Raw genomic sequence first — 18,949 nt, forward strand, 5'->3', positions numbered from 1 at the left:
ATGTGCTTCCTGTACTTCCTGGTGTTATGTGTGCTTTCTTCCTTAGGTAAAGGATGTTTGCAGCTGTTATTTTTTTCAAATAGATTCTCTGCCCCTTTGTCTCTCTCAACTCCTTCTGGGAGACCAATAATACTAATATTAATGTGCTTGATGTTGTGATAGAGTTCCCTTAGACTTTCCTCATTCTTTTTAATTCTTTTCACTTTTAGCCTTTAAGCTTGGGTGATTTACTCTAGTGTTTTGTCTATCTTGCTGATCAATCCTTCTATATCATTCACTCTGCTGTTGAGTCCCTTTAGTGAATTTTTAATTTCCAGTATTGTATTCTTCATTTTTGATTGGTTATCTTTTATATTTTCCTATTCTTTCTTGATGTTCTCACTGTGCTCACCTATTCTTCTGCCAAGATCAGTGAGAATCTTTATGACTTTTGCTTGATTTCTTTGTCAGGTAGAATGTTTATTTCTGTTTCTTGCAGTCCTTTTTCTGGGATTTTGCCCTGTTCTCTTGCTTGGAATGTACTGCTTTGCCTCCTCATTTTGCCTCTTTCTCTGTGCATATATCTATGTATTAGGTGGGTCAGCTAAACCTCCTTATCTTGGAGAAGCGGCCTCATGTAGGAGACATCTTTTGAGGACCAGCAGGGTGATTCCCTCTCATCACCAGTTCCAAATGTTCCAGGAATGATCCCTGTGTGAGCTATGTGTGTCCTCCTGTTGGGGCAGCATTGTTCTGGCTGCAGGTTCCTGAGGAGGCTATGCTGTCCCCGTGCCCAGCTGGTTGTAATGCTCAGTACTCTGTGGCTACTGTGGATCCTTCCGTCAGTTTATTTTGTTTGGGGAGCCTCAGCACAGTTGGCTACAAAGTCTAACAGCACATTCCTGTTGCAATTTTTCTGTTAATAAGGTAGGTCCCCACTGTGGCTGGTTTTGGGTTCAGGGACTTACAATTGCTGTAGGCCTCTGAACTTCAAGGCTATTTTGAGCTCTCCCAGGATTACAGCTGAGTGGCATTGGCCCCAGGCATGAGACTACCCGATTATTTCAGGCTTTGGAATGCATAGCTCATCCCCTATGTGGCTATTTGAGAAGCACAAGTCTTCTGCTTCTAAGCCCCATGGCCAGCACATCCACACACGGTCAACACTGTTTTGGCCTGTGCACACATCTCAATCCCCTGGAGTGGACACAGTCACCCAACTGTAGTGGTAGCCACACACTCCACCAATGCTCCACACATTCCACCTGTTCCTCATGACTGTCCTGCACTGCAGATGTGCACCCACTCACCTTCCTGAAGAGGATCCAGACACCCAGTCTATGCTGGCCAAAATGGTGTCCAAGGGCTTGCTGTTTTGTGGCGCCCGTCCCTAGGACTGCTGCCTGCCCTGGCTGAGCTGGATTAAATCATTGCTCTAGTGGGTGGGGCAGACCCTGGGATAACAGGCCAGGGGAAGAACTCCAATGATACCTGCCAGCATCTGTGTCAGGGCACCTGTACAAGGTAACAATAATGGCTTTCACCATTCTCTCAGTCTCTGGAGAGGTCTCGTCCCTCCCAGAGATGCACTCAGAGCCCATCAAGTGACTCTCTTTTCACCAAAGGACTTTGCACCTTCTTTCTGGTGATTTTAGGTTGCTTTCCAAAACAGGTGAGTTTTTCCATTGGCCCTTTAAGAGCTGGCTTTTTTCTACTTATGTCCAATAACTTTTCTTGGGGTATTCCTCATTGTAGTCAATAACAAATGGAGCCATATATCATTACACTTGTCTCAGTTGTGCTGTGTCCCAAGGATGTTTACAGTGGTAACACTCCCCCACTCAGGTCCCCCGCTCCTCCAGGGAAGGCTGTGTACCTTAGTATTGCTTTTGGCTGGCTGTGAAGCTCCACAGCTCATGAAGGTGGCTTTTTTCTCTTCAGACAGGAATTTTTGCCTCTTCCACCTAAGTCAGGACTGTCCCTTGTTGCATGGATTATTTTTATCCAGTTTTAGCTCCTTCTTAGTGATAATTGTTTCAAAAGTAGTTGTAACTTTGTTGTGTTTGTGGAAGGAGGTGAGTGAACAGTCCACTTATACCACCATCTTGACCTCTTTCCTCAATGTCTTCAAATCTTATAGTGTTTATTTATTGAGGATAGACTACATGTGTATTTGTGTGCAGTTTTTGTAATGTATAATAGAAGAAAAATGAATCTAAATGTCAAGATTCATGTTACCACTCAAAGATGATCCATGCCCACATTTTGCCATAACTTGGTGTAGATTTTTTTGGCTTTGTGCAAATATGTGTTAATTAGATAAGATCTGTATGCTGATTTGATTTCTCCAGGCTACAAATGCAGATCAATTACCTTCTCATAGCAGTATCTGAAGTGTCATTTCTCTTTACACAGGATAGGATTTTGCATTCATAATCCTTTTTATAAAGAACTTATTAATTCCGTCAGTCTTATTTTCATCTCACCCTCATAGGTTAAGAATACAAAGAAAATTCTCTCAAGTATTTATTGTCCTTTCTACATTTTCTCTTGTGAAGCTTTAATGTCCTATGACTTTTTCCAAGTTAATGCATTCATCTTTCTATGATTATAATTAAAGCTTTATAGATTAATGATATTAGCTTTTATCACTCAGATAAATTATTTTTTGCATTCTAATTTTATGAATGACATATTTTGTCATTCAGAATTTTTCAACTTAGGGCACAACTGTCAACTTGTTGACTTTTTCTTCCCTTATTTCTACCAGAGCCCTTTTGTTCAGACAGAACCTCTAAGCCTGGAGATAATTTTTCCTAGTAACAATGGGTAACCACAATTTGTCAGCAAAGAGGTCCAATCATTCACCACAATGAATGACTTCATAAATCCCCTAGGATCAGAAAAAAGATATTTCTTTCATTCAAGGAAATATATAATTTGAATGAATTTTGTATGGATTTTTTGTTCATTCTGGGCAAACACAGATGTGCCATGGAAAGAGAAAACCAAACAAGCGTTGGAAAGTTACTCCTCGTCTGATTCACAGAAGAGCCAGACCTGTAGCCTCTCTGTTTTGGACTGTTCCTGTCCATGTACCTGGTCATGTTTGCTGGGAATCTATTCAACATTCTGGCCATCATCTCAGACTCCCACCCCCACAGGCTCATGATTTCTTCCTCTCAAACTTGACCTTTGTTGTCTTCTATTTCACCTTCACCACCAGCCCAAAGATGCTGCTGAACCTGCAGACACAGAGCAAAGCTATCATCTATGCAGGCTGCCTTAGACAGAGATTTTTTCTTTGCACTTGGATGCCTGGATAATTTCTTACTGAGTGTGATGGCCTATGTCTGTTTCATGGCCATCTGTCACCCCCTTCACTACATGGTTATCATAAACCCTTATCTCTTTGGATTGCTGGCCCTGGGGTCCTGGGATGTCAGTGTCATGTGCTCCCTGATTGAGACTTTGAAAATTTTGAAGCTGTGCTTCTGCACAAACAGGGAAATTCTACGCTTTTTTTGTGATTTTCCAGAATTCCTGAAGCTTGCCTGTTCACACACCCTCATCAACAACATAGTGGTGCATTATGTGACTATTGTCCTGTGTGTTTTCTCTTTCTCTGGTATCCTCTTTTATTAGTCTCAAATTTTCTCCTTCTTCCTGAGAATTTCATCAGCCAGGGACAAGTACAAATCCTTTTCCACCTATGAGTGTCACCTCTCAGTGGTCTGCTTGTTCTGTGGCACAGGCCTTGGAGTCTACTTCAGTTCTGCAGCCACTTCATTCACTAGGATGTCTGATGGCCTCAGTGATGTACAGCATGGTCACCCCCATATTGAACCCCATCTTCTTCAGTCTGAGGAACAGGCACATGAAGAGGGCCCTGGGGAGTCTCCTCAGCAGGGGGCACTTCTCACCATTAGGACTATTGCAGACTCTCATGAGTAGCTGGATGCACAATACTGAGTATCAGAAATCTTGGCTCTCTTTGCCCAATATATTTATTTTTCCTAATTTTACATGTTTTAAAGCAAAACTTCCCTTTGGTCCTCCCTGCCTTCTCTATTTTACTTCAGGTTATATCTTGGGTTGACTTTTTCATTTTGTAACCAGTCATTTTAACTTCATATGAATATAATCTGGTATTTTCTCTATTTCCTCAGTAATGATTTGGATTTCTTAAAAAATAAAATAAAATCTCATGTATTTAATTTATATCCTCAAAGTGATGAGATGTGTACTTATGTTGAAAATATTGTCCTGGGAACTCATTCAGAGATGATTTCTGAGGTTATGTGAATGAAATCAACTCAAATAGTTGCCCAAAGTTTTATATGGTTTCAGTCACATCAACTTTACTGAATTTCTCTACTCATCCGTTTCTTGAATTTCAGAACTATAACTTTTCCAGCTCTGAAACTGCAATGCCTGTTACATTACTTATGAAGGGGTTTATTCTTAGTGAATATTTGCTAGATGGATTAAAAAATAGGTGAGTGGATGGTTAAGTATAGAGACTGGAGCAAAAATAATAGAAATATATTGATTAAATAAAAGCCTTTGAGCTAGAAAATGGATTCACTTATTGATATTGATGATAAAAATAATTACAGCACTCAGTATATGCTGGCACTTTTTAAGCATTTTATACACATCATCTCATTGAAGTTTTCCAATAATATTTTTATGTGGTTAGTATTATTTCCCCTTAGTTATAGATAGGTCAGCAAGAATTTATCATATCTAGACAACTAGCTGAAGGTCACAGATGTGGTGAAGAGTCTCAAGCCCAGGACTGTATAAATCAGACCACTTTCTATGTCATCAGGCCGTGTTGCTGCTAGTGAAAACTTGTTATAATAATAGCTGAGCCTCCAAACAAAGAAGAATCCTCTAATATATAAACTCCCACTTCTGCAAGTCTTCTCTCCAGCCAAGAAATAGTTTATCTGTTGGGCCTTCAGTCTTAGAAATAAATCAAATCCTAAAACCTAAGTGTCCATTGATGGATGAATGGATAAAGAAAGTATAGTACACACACACACACAAACAGAAAGATGTTTTACTCAGCCTTAGAAAAGTAAATCTTTCCATTTAGGATAACATGGATGGATTTGAGTGCATTATACAAAGTCAAAATAAGTCACACAGAGAAAGACACATTCCATATAATCTTAGTTAATTGTGCAAACTAAAAAGGAAAAAAAAAGCTCATATTTACAGAGAACAGACTGGTGGCTGCTAGAAGTGGGTATGGGGAGTGAGTAAAATGAGTGAAGGGAGTCAAAACGTACAAACTTCCAGTTATAAATAAATAAATTCTGGTGATGTAATGCAGAGCACTGTAACTCTATAGTTAATAATACTGTATTGTATATTTGAAAGTTGTTAAGAGAAAAGATCTTAAAAATTTTCATCAGAAGAAAAACAAATTGCAGTTCTCATTGGAAGAGAAACTAATTGTGATTAGGTATGGTGATGGGTGTTAACTAAACTTATGGTGATCATTTGCAATATATACATATATCAAATTATTGTGATGTACACCTGAAACTAATGCAATGGCATTTCTTAATTATACCTCAATAAAAATAAATAAAATTTAAAAAGAAATAAATCAAACTTTAGAGAAAAAGTTATGTTTCCTTTCTATTTTAACTTGCTTTGATTGTTTTAAAGTTGAGTATATCTTCATGTTTATATATTTATTTGCGTTTATTCTTTCTATATTTTTGGTTTACATACTTGGATCATTTATCATCTTAAGTATTTCAATTCTCATTGATTTTAAAGAAGCTTTTATTTGTTTACATTTTATACTTTCGATATTTAATGTGTTCTAAATATTTTTCTTAGTCTTACATAGTTTTCTCCATATTGTTTGACTTATGGGTGTTTAATGTACTGGATTGGTTCAATTTTATTCTCCATTATATTACTTTATTTTTGGTCTGTCTGGTTTCCGCTCAGCAGATTAATCTAATTTTACTTCTAGATGTCTACTGCTATTTTATGTCTTTCCTCCTAGTTCATTTTATTATAGTGATTCGCATTAAGATAAAAATTTAAAATTATTTTGCTTCCCACTAATAACGAATTGTCCAACCACCATTTATTTCAGAATCCTTTCTTTCATCATTGGTTTTGATTCAATTTCATAACATAATAGCTTCTTATTTTACTGGATTTGTGTTTCATTATTCTGCTGTGTTGACATAGCTATTTAAATTTAAGCCAACTTCACAATGTTTTAATAAGAACAGCCTTATTATATATTTTATTAGAGAGCAGACCAAGTCATCCCCCTTAACCCTTCTTTTCAAAAATCATCTTGCCCTATTATTGTTGTTGAAAACACAGCTAAATTGCCTTTCTAATATCCATTCTCACCTTTTTACCAATAGCAGAACACTGATCAGATAGATGTGGAAATATACTCAGGTTAACATACCAATATAGGAGCAATCACGTGTCTTGGTTTACTATCGTTACTATTGCCAACGGATTACCACAAATCTAGTGGCTTAAAAGAACACAAATGTATTATCTTACAGTGCTGGAGATCATAAATTCAAAACGGATCTCACTTAGATAAAATTAAGATGTCTTATAGGGCTGCATCCCTTTCTAGAGGCTCTAAGGCGTAACATCCTTTCTTGTCTTTTCCATGTTCTAGAGACTACCCACATTCCTTATCCCATGGCCTCTTCCTGCATCTTCAATTCCACTAAAGGCTGATTCTTTCTCATGTCTCATCACTTTGACTCTTATTTCTGCATCCTTCCACACTCAAAGACTCTTGTGATTACAATGGGCTCATCCAGATAACCCAGGATAATTTTTCTCTTTTAAGGTTAAGTGATTGGCAACCTTAATTCCTTTTAAAACTTTAATTCTTTTTTATATAACTTAACACTTTTACAGGTTCTGAAGATTAGGATGTAGCCATTTTGGGGAGGCCATTATTCTGCCTAACCCACCAAGTGATGAAATTTTGCCTAAATATAGGTAAACTGATATTTGTTTATGAGGCTTCTAGAAAAACACATATTTTTCTAATTAAAAAAAATTAGATTTTAAAAGTGGTGAAATAGGAGTTTTCTAATAACTTTTTCCCAAAGAGCATCAGTTTTGACAATCATCTACAGTGGAGAGTACCTTCACAGAAGTCCAGGGGTCCAACAGAGGAACTAAAGACAAAAGTTGGAACAAAAAACATTTGATATTGTACACATTGAACAGGCTAAGAGGAACAACTACACTTTACCCACGTGACCCTCTCTTTCAAGGCAGCACATTCAGTGTCAGAAAAGAACTTCTTGGCTAAGAGTTATTCCCATGGTGGAATGTGAGAGTATGTGAGCGAGCATCTGGATTCCCAAGTTGGATGGAATGTTGCCAGGGAGATTCACTTCATTCTCAACCCACCCAGAAAACTGAGGTGTGCTGCACAACTTAGGAGTGAAAAGCATCTGAGAGGACAGCACCAAGGGCTCTAAAATTGCATCTAAGAGATGTGGATCCTACTAATCACTCTACAGATTTCATGATGATGAGCCATTTGGATAGTCTCACCTGCAGATACCCCTAACCAGCCATGGGAACCTCTAACACTTTGTATGCCTCATCCCCATACCCCACAAGTCCATGGCTGACTCCCTGTGTACATTCCCAAGGATGACCAGCATGAGACTTTGTGAATGGTAGTGAGAATGCACAGAAAGCCAGACAGATAGTGGTTTTTGGAGAAAGCACACAAACCTGAGCATTTAACACCACCCAAGGGAAGGTAAGTGAGAGTCTGACAGTACCTGGCCTGGCTTTGCAGATTTGAAAGACATAATCTTAATCGAAGCTGAATAACATTCTTCTCAAGTGTACATGGATTATTATCCAGGATAGATTGTATCATAGGTAACAAAAGAAGTCTCAGAATATTTAAAAAGTTTGAATCATACCAAGTATCTTTTTCTATCACAATGCTATGAAACTAGAAATGGAAACAAGGGGAAAACTGGAAAATTTAAAATTAAGTGTTAGTTAAAGAATGCTTCATGAACAGCCAATGGGCAAAAAATAAATCAAGAGAAAGAAAAAATACATCTTGAAACAAGTGAAAATGAAAACACAATACATCAAAATTTCTGGGTTTCAGCAAAAAGTAATATAAACTATCAGAGGGAGATTATATGAATAAATGCCTGCAATTGAAAAAAACATCTCAAATTAACAACTTAACTTTACACCTGAAAGATGGAGAAAAAGAAAAAAAAAAACTGTGACTGAAATTCAGAGAAAGAAGGAAATAAAGGAAGCAAAGATAAGAGCACAAATAAAAGACAAAGGCCACAGAAACAATTGAAAAGGTCAATAAAATTAAGAGCTATTTTTTGAAAAGATAAAAAAATGACAAACTTTAAGCTAGACTACTGAAAAAAACTTATATATGAAAGAGGAAACAGTAAAACTGCTACCACAGAAATACAAAGGGTCATAAGAGACTACTATGACAAATTCTATGCCAGCAAATTTGATAACCTAGAGGAAATGGATGACTTCCTAGAAATATGTAGCTTGCCAAGGTTAAATTATGAAGAAATAGAAAATCTGAGCAGATCAATATCAAGTAGAAAGAATGAATCACTAATCACAAACCTCTCAACAAAGAAAAGCCTAGGATGTGATGACTTCACTGGTGAATTCAACCAAACATTTAAAGAAGCATTAAGGCCAATCCATCTCAAACTCTTCCAAACAATTCAAGAGGACAGAACTCTCCCAAACTCATTTTGCTCATACCAAAGCCACATAAGGGCACTACAAGAAAAGAAAGCTATAAAACAATATCCTGATGACCATAGCTGGAAAAGATCTCAACGAAATACTAGCAAACTGAATTCAAAAGTAAATTAGAAGTATCATACACTATACTAGATTTGGATTTGTCTGTAGAATGCAAGGATGGTTCTACAATCACATATCAATAAATGTGACATACCATATTAGCAGAAAAAAAGAGAAAAATCAAATAATCATCTCAATACATGCATAAAGAAACAATTGACACAATTTAACATTCTTTCATGATAAAAACTCTCAAGGAATTAGGTATAGAAGGAATGTATCTCAACCTTGTTAAAGGTCATATATGACAAGCACACAGCTAAAATTGTACTCAATGGTGAAGAGCTGAAAACTATTCTTGTAAGATCAGGAATAAGACACTCTTTCCACTTTTATCTAACATCATACTGGAAGTCGTAACCAGTGCAATTAGGTAAGAAAAAGAAATATAGACACCTATGTCAGAAAGTGAAAAATAAAATGGCCTCTATGGGTATATATATAATCTTTTATAGAGAAAAAATGAAGGCTCCAACAAAAAACCATTAGAATTATTAAAGCAATTCAGTAGAGTTGCAGAATATAAAATCAATATACAAAACTCAATTCAGTTTCTATAAACTAACAGTTAACTCTTGAGAAGAGAAAATTAAGTAAAAAATCCCAATTACAATAGCATCGGGGGCAGGCTCCATGGCCAAGTGGTTAAGTCCGTGTGCTCCGCTGTGGTGGCCCAGGGTTCAGATCCTGGGCATGGACATGGCACCACTCCTCAGGCTACGTTGAGACGGTGTCCCACATCCCACAAGTAGAAGGACCTGCAACTAAGATATACAACTGTGTATGGGGGGGTTTGGGGAGATAAAGCAGAAAAAAAGAAAAGGTTGGCAACAGTTGTTAGCCCAGGTGCCAATCTTTAAAAAAAACAAAAAGACAATAGCATCAAGTACAATAAAATACATAGGCATAAGTTTAACAAAGGAGGGGAAAGAGTTGTACACTGAAAACTGAAAGATATTGACTCAATAGATTGAAGAAGCCACAAACAAAAGATCAGATATTCCATGTATATGGGTTGGAAGAATTAATATTATTAAAATGTCCACACTACCCAAATCAGTCTACAAATTTAATGCAATTAATGTAAAAATTCCACCGCCATGTTCACATCAAAAGAAAAAGAAATCCTAAAATGCATTTAAAATCACATACCACCTCTAATACCCAAAGAAATCTTGAGAAAGAACAAATCTGGAGGCATACAGTTCCAGGTATCAAACTATATTTCAAAGCTATAGTTATCAACAGTATGGTGCTGGCATTTAAACAAATACACCACCAGAACAGAACGAAGAGTCCAGATATTAATTCATGCATATACTGTCAACTAATCTTTGACAATGGTGCCAAGAACATACAATGGGAAATAGATAGTCTTGCCATTAAATGGGGCAAGGAAAACTGGATATCCATATAAAAAAGAGGAGAAAGTGAACCTTCATCTTACACCATTTGCAAAAATATTTCAAACTTTATTAAAGGTTTAAATATAAAACCCCAAACCATAAACCTCCTAAAAGAAGAGAGATGAAACTTCCTTGACATTGATTTTGGTGGTAATTTGTGGATACGAGACAAAAAGCACAGGCACCAAAAAAAAAATAAAATAAACAAGTCATATCATATCAAACTAAAAACTTTCTGCACAGCAAAGGAAACAACCAGTAAAATGAGAAGGCAGCCAATAAAATGAGACAATTTTCGCAAACTTTATATATATAAGAGGTTAATATAAAAAAAATTAGAAACGTATACAACTTAACAAAAGAATAGATAATCCAATTAAAAATAGACCAATTACCTGATAATTGTACAGTCCCCTACAGACTTTTGCAACAAGTAGTGAGACAATTTAGATAAGATTCCAAGCTCAGCTCATTGTGCATGAAAAGATCAAACTTGTCTCTTAGAATTACCAAATGTTTTGTAAAGGAAGGACTAGACAAAATCTTTTAACTTGTGTCAAAAGAATGAAATTCCTAACAATGTATACCTGAATATATGCAATGTTATAAATGATTATGACCTCAATAAAATAATTTATTAAAAAACAGGAAATTTCTAATTAATTTTTCAAAAGAGTTATGAATCCAAGGCTTATTGTACCCATGGTTTTAAAGCAAAGAAACACAGCTCTATCCCTTGTTAAAGAAGGAATAGCAATTTTCTGGAGATATCAGGAGCTGCGTTCCCATCACAAGTCAATGCTTTTGAAACCTGCAGGACCTGGTCAAGATAGATTCCTCAGTTTTAGATTTGGAGAAAACTACAACTCTGAAATGTGAAAAAGTTTCATTAGACCTCTGGAATCCAGACGAGTCAATAGAGAAGGACTAATAAAAGTTGGATACATGTGACTTCTAAGCTGGTCTCTTGGGAACAATGAATCAGCAGGAAAAATTTACTTTCTGTCCAGACAATTTCCTGTGAGGAAACGACATGCTCAGGCATGGGAGTAACAATGGGAAATGTGTCTAATGAGTGGAAATAGGGAGCAGATACAGCAAATACATGGAGCTGTAAATATCTCAAATGCTGCAGTCCCTCAGTATGTTCAACCTTGAGCTGGAGAAGACATGGATTTCGCATCTAGATTCTTAAGTCTGGCTCAGGGACTAATGCTTCACTCCTTCCTGCTCTGTTGTCTGGAGACAGATCTTCAGTCTCCATCATCAACCATCAAGGGAGAAATTTGGACTTTCACATTGAGGCCTTTCTCCCAGACAGCCCATCCAGGTGAGTACAAAAGCACAATAGATACTAAAGGAGAAAGTCAGAAAGGATGATAGTGAAGAAAATTTACCTGAGGTCAACTGGAAGCTTAACCAGCCTAAGCCAGAGCTCAGAGGTCTCCATGGTTGTTTGCTTGATTGAATAATTAATATAACATGTTATTAAAAAAGTGTCTGTTGGATTGAGAGATACAAGGATTAATGTTGATGATTAAGCAATGAGAATGAAAGTCTAGCTGGGTGAGACTCAAGAAGGAATGAGTGACAGTAAACTTGAAAACTTCAGAGGACGTTTGCAGTTAACGGGAGGAGAAAAATAGAGTATTAAGTGAGAAGGTGTTTGCAGTGAAGTGAGGACACTTTATTTATTTGTAATTTTCATAGTGGGGTGTATTGAACGTGTTCTGTGTTCATTAGATAGAACAAGACCAGTGGAAGCAACTATTACCTTGCAACTGCAGTTCTTGACACACATATTTTATGGAATCTTCTCTCATGTTGGATATTCACTTGAAATAAATTTCATTTCATATATAATCAGGAATATGCAAAAGGTCATTACTTTGCAATTATTTCACTACCTGGGAGGCTGAATGTATTTTTGGGTTTATTAGCCATTTACTTTGTCTGCTGCAAGTTGCCTGTGCAAATTCATTGCTTTGCATACAGAGGTGGGACTGTTTTATTCTTGTTTTTGATTGCATTCTTACAAACAAATTACAATTTTTTAAAACCAAGTTTGCTCTTTGCCATTTAATTCTTGTATGTATGGATAGATGTATTTGTTGGGTTATGTGAGAGTTTATAAATTTTCAAATGGTCAAATCTATGAGTTGGTCATATTTTGTTCCCTTGTCCATCGCTTTTTAAACATAGAACGTTCTTGTGCATCCTTAGTAGTAATACATTGTCTTTTATATGCAATGCTGTCTTATTTCACATCTGTTTTTCTCTCTACAACTATCTTTTACATTTTGTCATTAGATTTGTTTTTAAAAATAACAGTCACCTGGGGACAGCCCCGTGGCAGAATGGTTCAGTTCAAGTGCTCTGCTTCAGTGGCCCAGGGTTTGGTAGGACCCTAGCATTGCAGGGACCTAACATCGCTCATCAAGCCATGCTGAGGCAGCATCCCCACATAGCAGAACTAGAGGGGCCTACAACTACAATATACAGCTATGTGCTGGGGGCTTTGTGGAGAAGAATAGAAAAAAGAAGATGTGCCAATCTTCAAAAAAAAAGAAAATAGCAATCATCTTCTGCCATCTTGTGAAACACATTCTGTTTTCAACTAAAGTTTTCATCAATGTTTTTTATAAGGATGTCTGAGTCTATTTATGTTCATACAGGATGAAATTATAATTGTAGATACTATTTTTACACTACTTTTTAGAAACTATCTTTTCCATTTTTTTGTTTTTTGTCTATTTCATTTAGATTTAGAGACCTATGTTAATGTGATGAAATTATTGTAATTTTGTTTTCTTTCAGAAGTTCACCTTTTTTATTCAATTTCATTTGACAAATTCACTGTTAACCTAATTTTCATTTCTCTGTTATTATTTTTATTTTATAAATGTTTATTTTACGAAAAATTTGTTTCTATATAAATGTACACCTTTAAGAAACCACAAAAGTAAACAAAGCAGGGAGATGCCTGCTCATCTGCATCTTTCATTTGAATAAGAGAGCAGAGCACAATGAAGTAAACACGTGTATGACATCATGTCCTCAGGGATAAATCAAATGAATAAAGGAGAAGGTTTTTGTTGTATGTGTAGGATTTCATACAGCATATTGTGTGGATACGCTTGCATGTTGGATAAGATTAGAGTGTGTCCAGGACGTTTGTCACAACCAAAAGCTCAACAGTAACAAAGAAAAGATGCTACAAAGAAACATGAGAATAGGACCAGCCTCACCCACTGTTGGACCATTTAAAAGCAAGTGTGGTCAAATACATAGAAATAAATATGGAATAAAAATCAGATCAAGGGCCTGATGTGGATACTGTAATGGAGCAAGTAGAGGAATAAAAGCACAGTTAGTGTGCAGTCCCTTGAATGGAAGGAAACGTCAATAAAGACACTGGCTGCCTGTTCTCTCTGGATCTGGCTCTTCTGTTGGGCTTTTTGTTCAGCGTGCTTTTTCCTCATTAGCAGGAACTTGCCTTGTATGAAAACTATTCTTGTATTTACTTCAGTGGATAAGAAACCTTTTTGGCAAAATCCCAGAGTAAACATGGATTTTACATGTGATCCATCATGCATGGAACATGTAAGGCACAGGCATAATTTGCTATGTATGATGCACTCTGCTATTTTCTATTGAGCCTTATCTATCCTATTTTATTTTATTCTTACAAACCATAGTCTCACCCGATAAATGGTCCCTATCTCAGAATATGGAAAACATTTCTCTCTTATGTCCTCCATTCCTATGCTAGGATTTGTCTACTTCTGTTCTTTCTAACATCATCAGCAATTGCAGTAGGAACACTTCTCATTTCTTCATGCAGTATATATTTACTCAGCTACTATTCTCAACTAAACTATATCTGGGGTTAAAGGGTGAGGGGAAGGTATAATATTACTACATGCCTCAAGGTGTGCACAGTCTAGCAGCAAAAACGATGTGGAATTAAGTTGAAATTACACAATGATAGCCTCTCCATTATAAATATAAATAAATTATCATAAGAAGCAGTGTCCTTTTTATGTGAGAATGTTAAAACAAAAAAGATTCCTGAAGGAGATGACTCCAGGAATTCTGAAATAAGAGATGGAGTTATGAAAATAGAGAGGGGGTGAAAATTTTCAAATAGAGCAATGGGTGAGACTCCACACAGAGAGAAGCAGAGGCATAATGGCTCTGAGCCTTGAGGCTGTGGCATTGGTGAAACTGTGACTCCTGTTCAACTTTTACGAGATTAATGTGGGTGAGGGTGAAGTTGGTGGGTTGGTTAGAGGAGTCAAGCCTAGTGTTTGAATCTATGGAATTTTGGGTTTACTGTTCAGGAAGAAGTCACTGAAAGGAAGTTTAAGCTGGGGAGTTGGCTTATCAGCTTTGTATATAGAAAAATTGCTCTGAGTAAAAGTAAATATTGGCTAGAGTAAAAGTAAATACTTGTGATAGATGGAAAAAAATGACAGGGAACTGAAATAAAGCAGTGGAATTGGGGACCAAGAGGTGAAGAAGCAGTGGAAACATTGGAGAGGTAGAAGAAAAAAATCATCCAATTATCATCACCAGTGATAACCACTCATTACCAACAGGGAAGAGCTGTGGTAAACTTTTTACATATATTGGATAAACCTGTCAACTACTTTAGGAGGATGGCCACCACTATCTCCACTATTTAGATGAGGAATTTAACATTTAGGATGATTCCATTGGTTCTCTAAATTCAAACAACTACTATGTGTACATCCAATATTCAAAATCTGAGTTTCTGATTCCAGAAGCTTTGCATTTTATATCACTTAGAAAAGTCTGTTACCAAATTGTCTTTAAAAACCCCCACTTTTGTTGTGCTTCCTATTTCCTTTGTGAATTGTATATTTACTTCCTCTGCTCATTTTTCTAGTGGGATGTTCAACTGATCAGATGTCTTGATAATGTAAGGATATCACTCCTTTCTCTTTTAGATACATTGCTTTTTGCTGCTTTCTTAGTTATTCTGGGCATCAAGAGGTGATAACTTGGGTTGGAACGCTGCTGGAGCCAAGGAAACATTCTCCTCATCATGATCTCAGGGACCACCTGAGCTGATTAGATCATTTTTTTTCCCCCAAAATGTCCTTTTCTTTCCTCTCTCTGTTTTTTGAACTGACTTTTTATGTTTCTTTAAATTCAGGACACACAATTGTCATATTATAACAAAGCCACTTGTTTACATGTCCATGAGATGCTTACCAACTAGAATTTGGGTACTATTTCTACATTTTTCAGGGAAAAGATAATCTGGTGTTGACAGAATGCATTGTATCATCATTTTCCTAATTATTGTGGCCGGGGTGAGAGGAGCCTGGTGGTAACATGACCACAGGAAGACACAGTGTGTGCATGTGTGTGTTGTGGGGAATGCATAGTTCTCAGAGCAGGGATACCTGAGCTCATATATTCCCACACAACCTTTAAAATACTGGTGCCAGAATATTAAACAACAAATAAAAATAAGGATCCATTTCTATACAGAAGATTCCCTGGAAACAAAATAATAAACTGAGATTAACGACATGTGATTGAGGGCCTCCACCTCTTTCCTCAACATCCTCTGACACCATCTCTCATCTAATTCCTTGTTGATCGTTTTCCTTGTAACACTGGATTCCGTATGAGCATTGATTGTTCTGAAACAAACATCTTTCAGGGAGTTTACTCTTGCTGTTCCCTCTGATGGACACAGATCTCCCAGATAAACTTTTTCCTCCTTCTTTCTCTTCCTTGAGGTCTCCCTTCAGATATTTGCTGCTCTACCTGAACATCTAGTAAAAAGTAACACCCCCTTTCACTCTCTCCTTTATACCTGATTTTTTCTTGATAGCACATTACCATCTGATAATTTATATATATATATATATATACATATTTTTGTTTTTTTGAGGAAGAATTAGCTCTTAGCTAACATTCGTCACCAACTCTCCTCTCTTTTGTTGAGCAAGACTGGCCCTGAGCTAACATCCATGCCCATCTTCCTCCACTTTATAAATGGGACGCCACCACAGCATGGCTTGACAAGCAGTGCTTTGGTCTGCACCTGGGATCCAAACTGGCAAACCCCCGGCCGCTGAAGCAGAACATGTCAACTTAACCATTGTGCCACTGGGCTGGCCCCAATTTATATAATTTTTTGTTTGCATATATGCTTTCTCCATTGTCAAACCGTTGAAATTATTGTTTCTCAGCACCCTGTGCTCTTTTCCTAGAAGTTGCTCAGCCTCCAATATGTGACAGAATTTCTCATTAAAAGTATAGAATACATGACCTCCTGGAAAAAACCCAGAGTGCAACAGGAATTTCTATTCAGAGACAGCACTGGGGGTCTCCCACAGGAGGCAAGTTCCATACAGAAATTATAGGTATTGACGTTTTGAATGCAATATGTAAATTGTAGAATTTCAACTGTTTGCAATGCCAATTTTTGAGAAAATTAGTCATGTTTTGTTTTCTTTTCTGGTAGTCAACTCCACTGCATGGAATCAAGGAATGATACACCAATTTCAGAATTTCTTCTTCTGGGATTGTCAAAGGAACCAGAACTGCAGCCCCTCATATTTGGGTTTTTCCTTTCCATGTACCTGATCACTGTGTTTGGGAACCTGCTCACCATCCTGGCTGTCAGCCTAGACTCCCACCTCCACACACCCATGTACTTCTTCCTCTCTTACCTGTCATTTGTAGACATCTGTTTTACTTCTACAACCATCCCAAAGATGATGCATAATATCCACATACAGAGCAAAGTCATAATCTATGAGGGCTGCATCACCCAGATAAACTTTTTCCTACTCTTTGCTGGATTGCACAACTTTCTCCTTGCTGTGATGGCTTATGACCACTTTGTGGCCATCTGCCACCCTCTGCACTACATAGTTGTCATGAAACCCTGGTAATCTGGAATGCTTGTTCTGGTATCTTGGATGATGAGTGCCTTGAATTCCTTGTTACAAAGCTTCATGGTGTTGTGGTTGTCCTTCTGTACAGAGTTGGAAGTCACCCACTTTTTCTGTGAAATCAATCAGGTGGTCCAACTTGCCTGTTCTGACACCTTTCTTAATGACATGGTGATGCATTTTGCATCTGGGCTGTTGGGTGGCGTTTCCCTTACTGGGATTCTTTACTCATACTCTAAGATAGTTTCCTCCGTACGAGGAATCTCATCAGCTCAGGGAAAGTATAAAGCATTTTCCACCTGTGCATCTCACATCTCAGTTGTTTCTTTATTTTATTGTACAATCCTAGGACTGTACCTTAGCTCTGCTGCTACCCACAGCTCATATTCAAGCACAGTAGCCTCAGTGATGTACACTGTTGTCACACCCATGCTGAACCCCTTTGTCTATAGCCTGAGAAACAAAGACATCAAGAGGGCTCTGAAAAGAATCATCGGCTTGTCATTTATATAAGGAATGATTGTCCTGGGGCAGAAGAAATTCCCATGATTGCAGGACTCAAATCATCAGAGGTAGAAATTGCTATTCTTTGATCAGATTGTAGAAGTAGAGCTTACTCCTTCTATTTATTTCCTGGAATTTCCATTTATTTGAATTCAACTTCAATTTAAATAACTCACTTTATTAGGCTTCTACTCTGATATATAGACAGTTTTTCCCCTTGTCTATTCCCATGCATTCTAAAAGTTTTTCCAATCTTGAATCAGAAATATTTGAATTTTTTGTATCTTACATGGACAATTTAGATTTATTAAAATTAATTTCTTCTCAAATGACATATATCATGTAAAGTAATTTTTGCTAGTTTTCCTGAAGGAATAATCATGAGTTGTATTACTCTTAAGAAAAAAAATATGTATACTTGGTACCTAAATCCATTTATATAATTTTGTTTTAAGGAAAAATATGAAACCACTGGTTTTCACTTTGCCATTCTTTTTACATCATTACCTTAACTACCCTTCTTGATAATGTTGAGTTTAACAATGTTCCATTTGATCTCAGTCTATTGATGCTGATGCTATTGGCTAGCAATGCCTAAGGCTCTCACCTGGGCTCATATTACTTATGGAAAACCCCCACAGACATTTCCAAAACAGAGCTTATGCTATGGCTGGACCGGCCTTTGTGGTTCTTATTATAATTGCAAGATGCATCTCATGAATAAAAAATGGCAAACTTTCAAAAAATAAGATTTATTACTCACAGATCCTGGAGAGTACATGACATTCCCAAGGACCATGCAGGGATGTCTAAAGGCAAGATAGAAGGAGAGAGAGAGTGCATGTCAACTGGGGGCTCTGCCTCTGTTGGAGTACACAGGCAGGGTGGCTAGGGTTTTGCATGTTCACTCTTTACTAGGGGTTTTAAAACATAATAGTGGAGTCTCTTTAATAAATTGTGTTAGGTAAACTAGACAGCCACATGCAAAAGAATGAAAGTAGACCACTATCTTATACCTCACACAAAAATTAACTAAAAATGGATTAAAGACTAGAATGTAAAACATGAAACCATAAAATTCCTAGAATAAAACAAAAGAAGTTACCTCCTTGACATCAGTCTTAGTGATATCTTTGTGGATCTGACTCCAAAGCAAGGGAAATAAAAGCACATATAAATCAATGGAACTACATCAAATTAAAAATATTC

At 37.0% G+C, this 18,949-nt stretch overlaps 1 pseudogene; it reads left to right on the forward strand.

The window, feature by feature from the left end:
• Window positions 1-16,816: 16,816 nt before the first annotated feature.
• Window positions 16,817-17,909, forward strand: LOC138923004 (olfactory receptor 7A17-like; annotated as a pseudogene).
• Window positions 17,910-18,949: the final 1,040 nt, after the last annotated feature.

The sequence above is a fragment of the Equus caballus genome, unplaced genomic scaffold (assembly GCF_041296265.1).
Source record: "Equus caballus isolate H_3958 breed thoroughbred unplaced genomic scaffold, TB-T2T haplotype2-0000437, whole genome shotgun sequence".
Taxonomy (NCBI): Eukaryota; Metazoa; Chordata; class Mammalia; order Perissodactyla; family Equidae; genus Equus; species Equus caballus.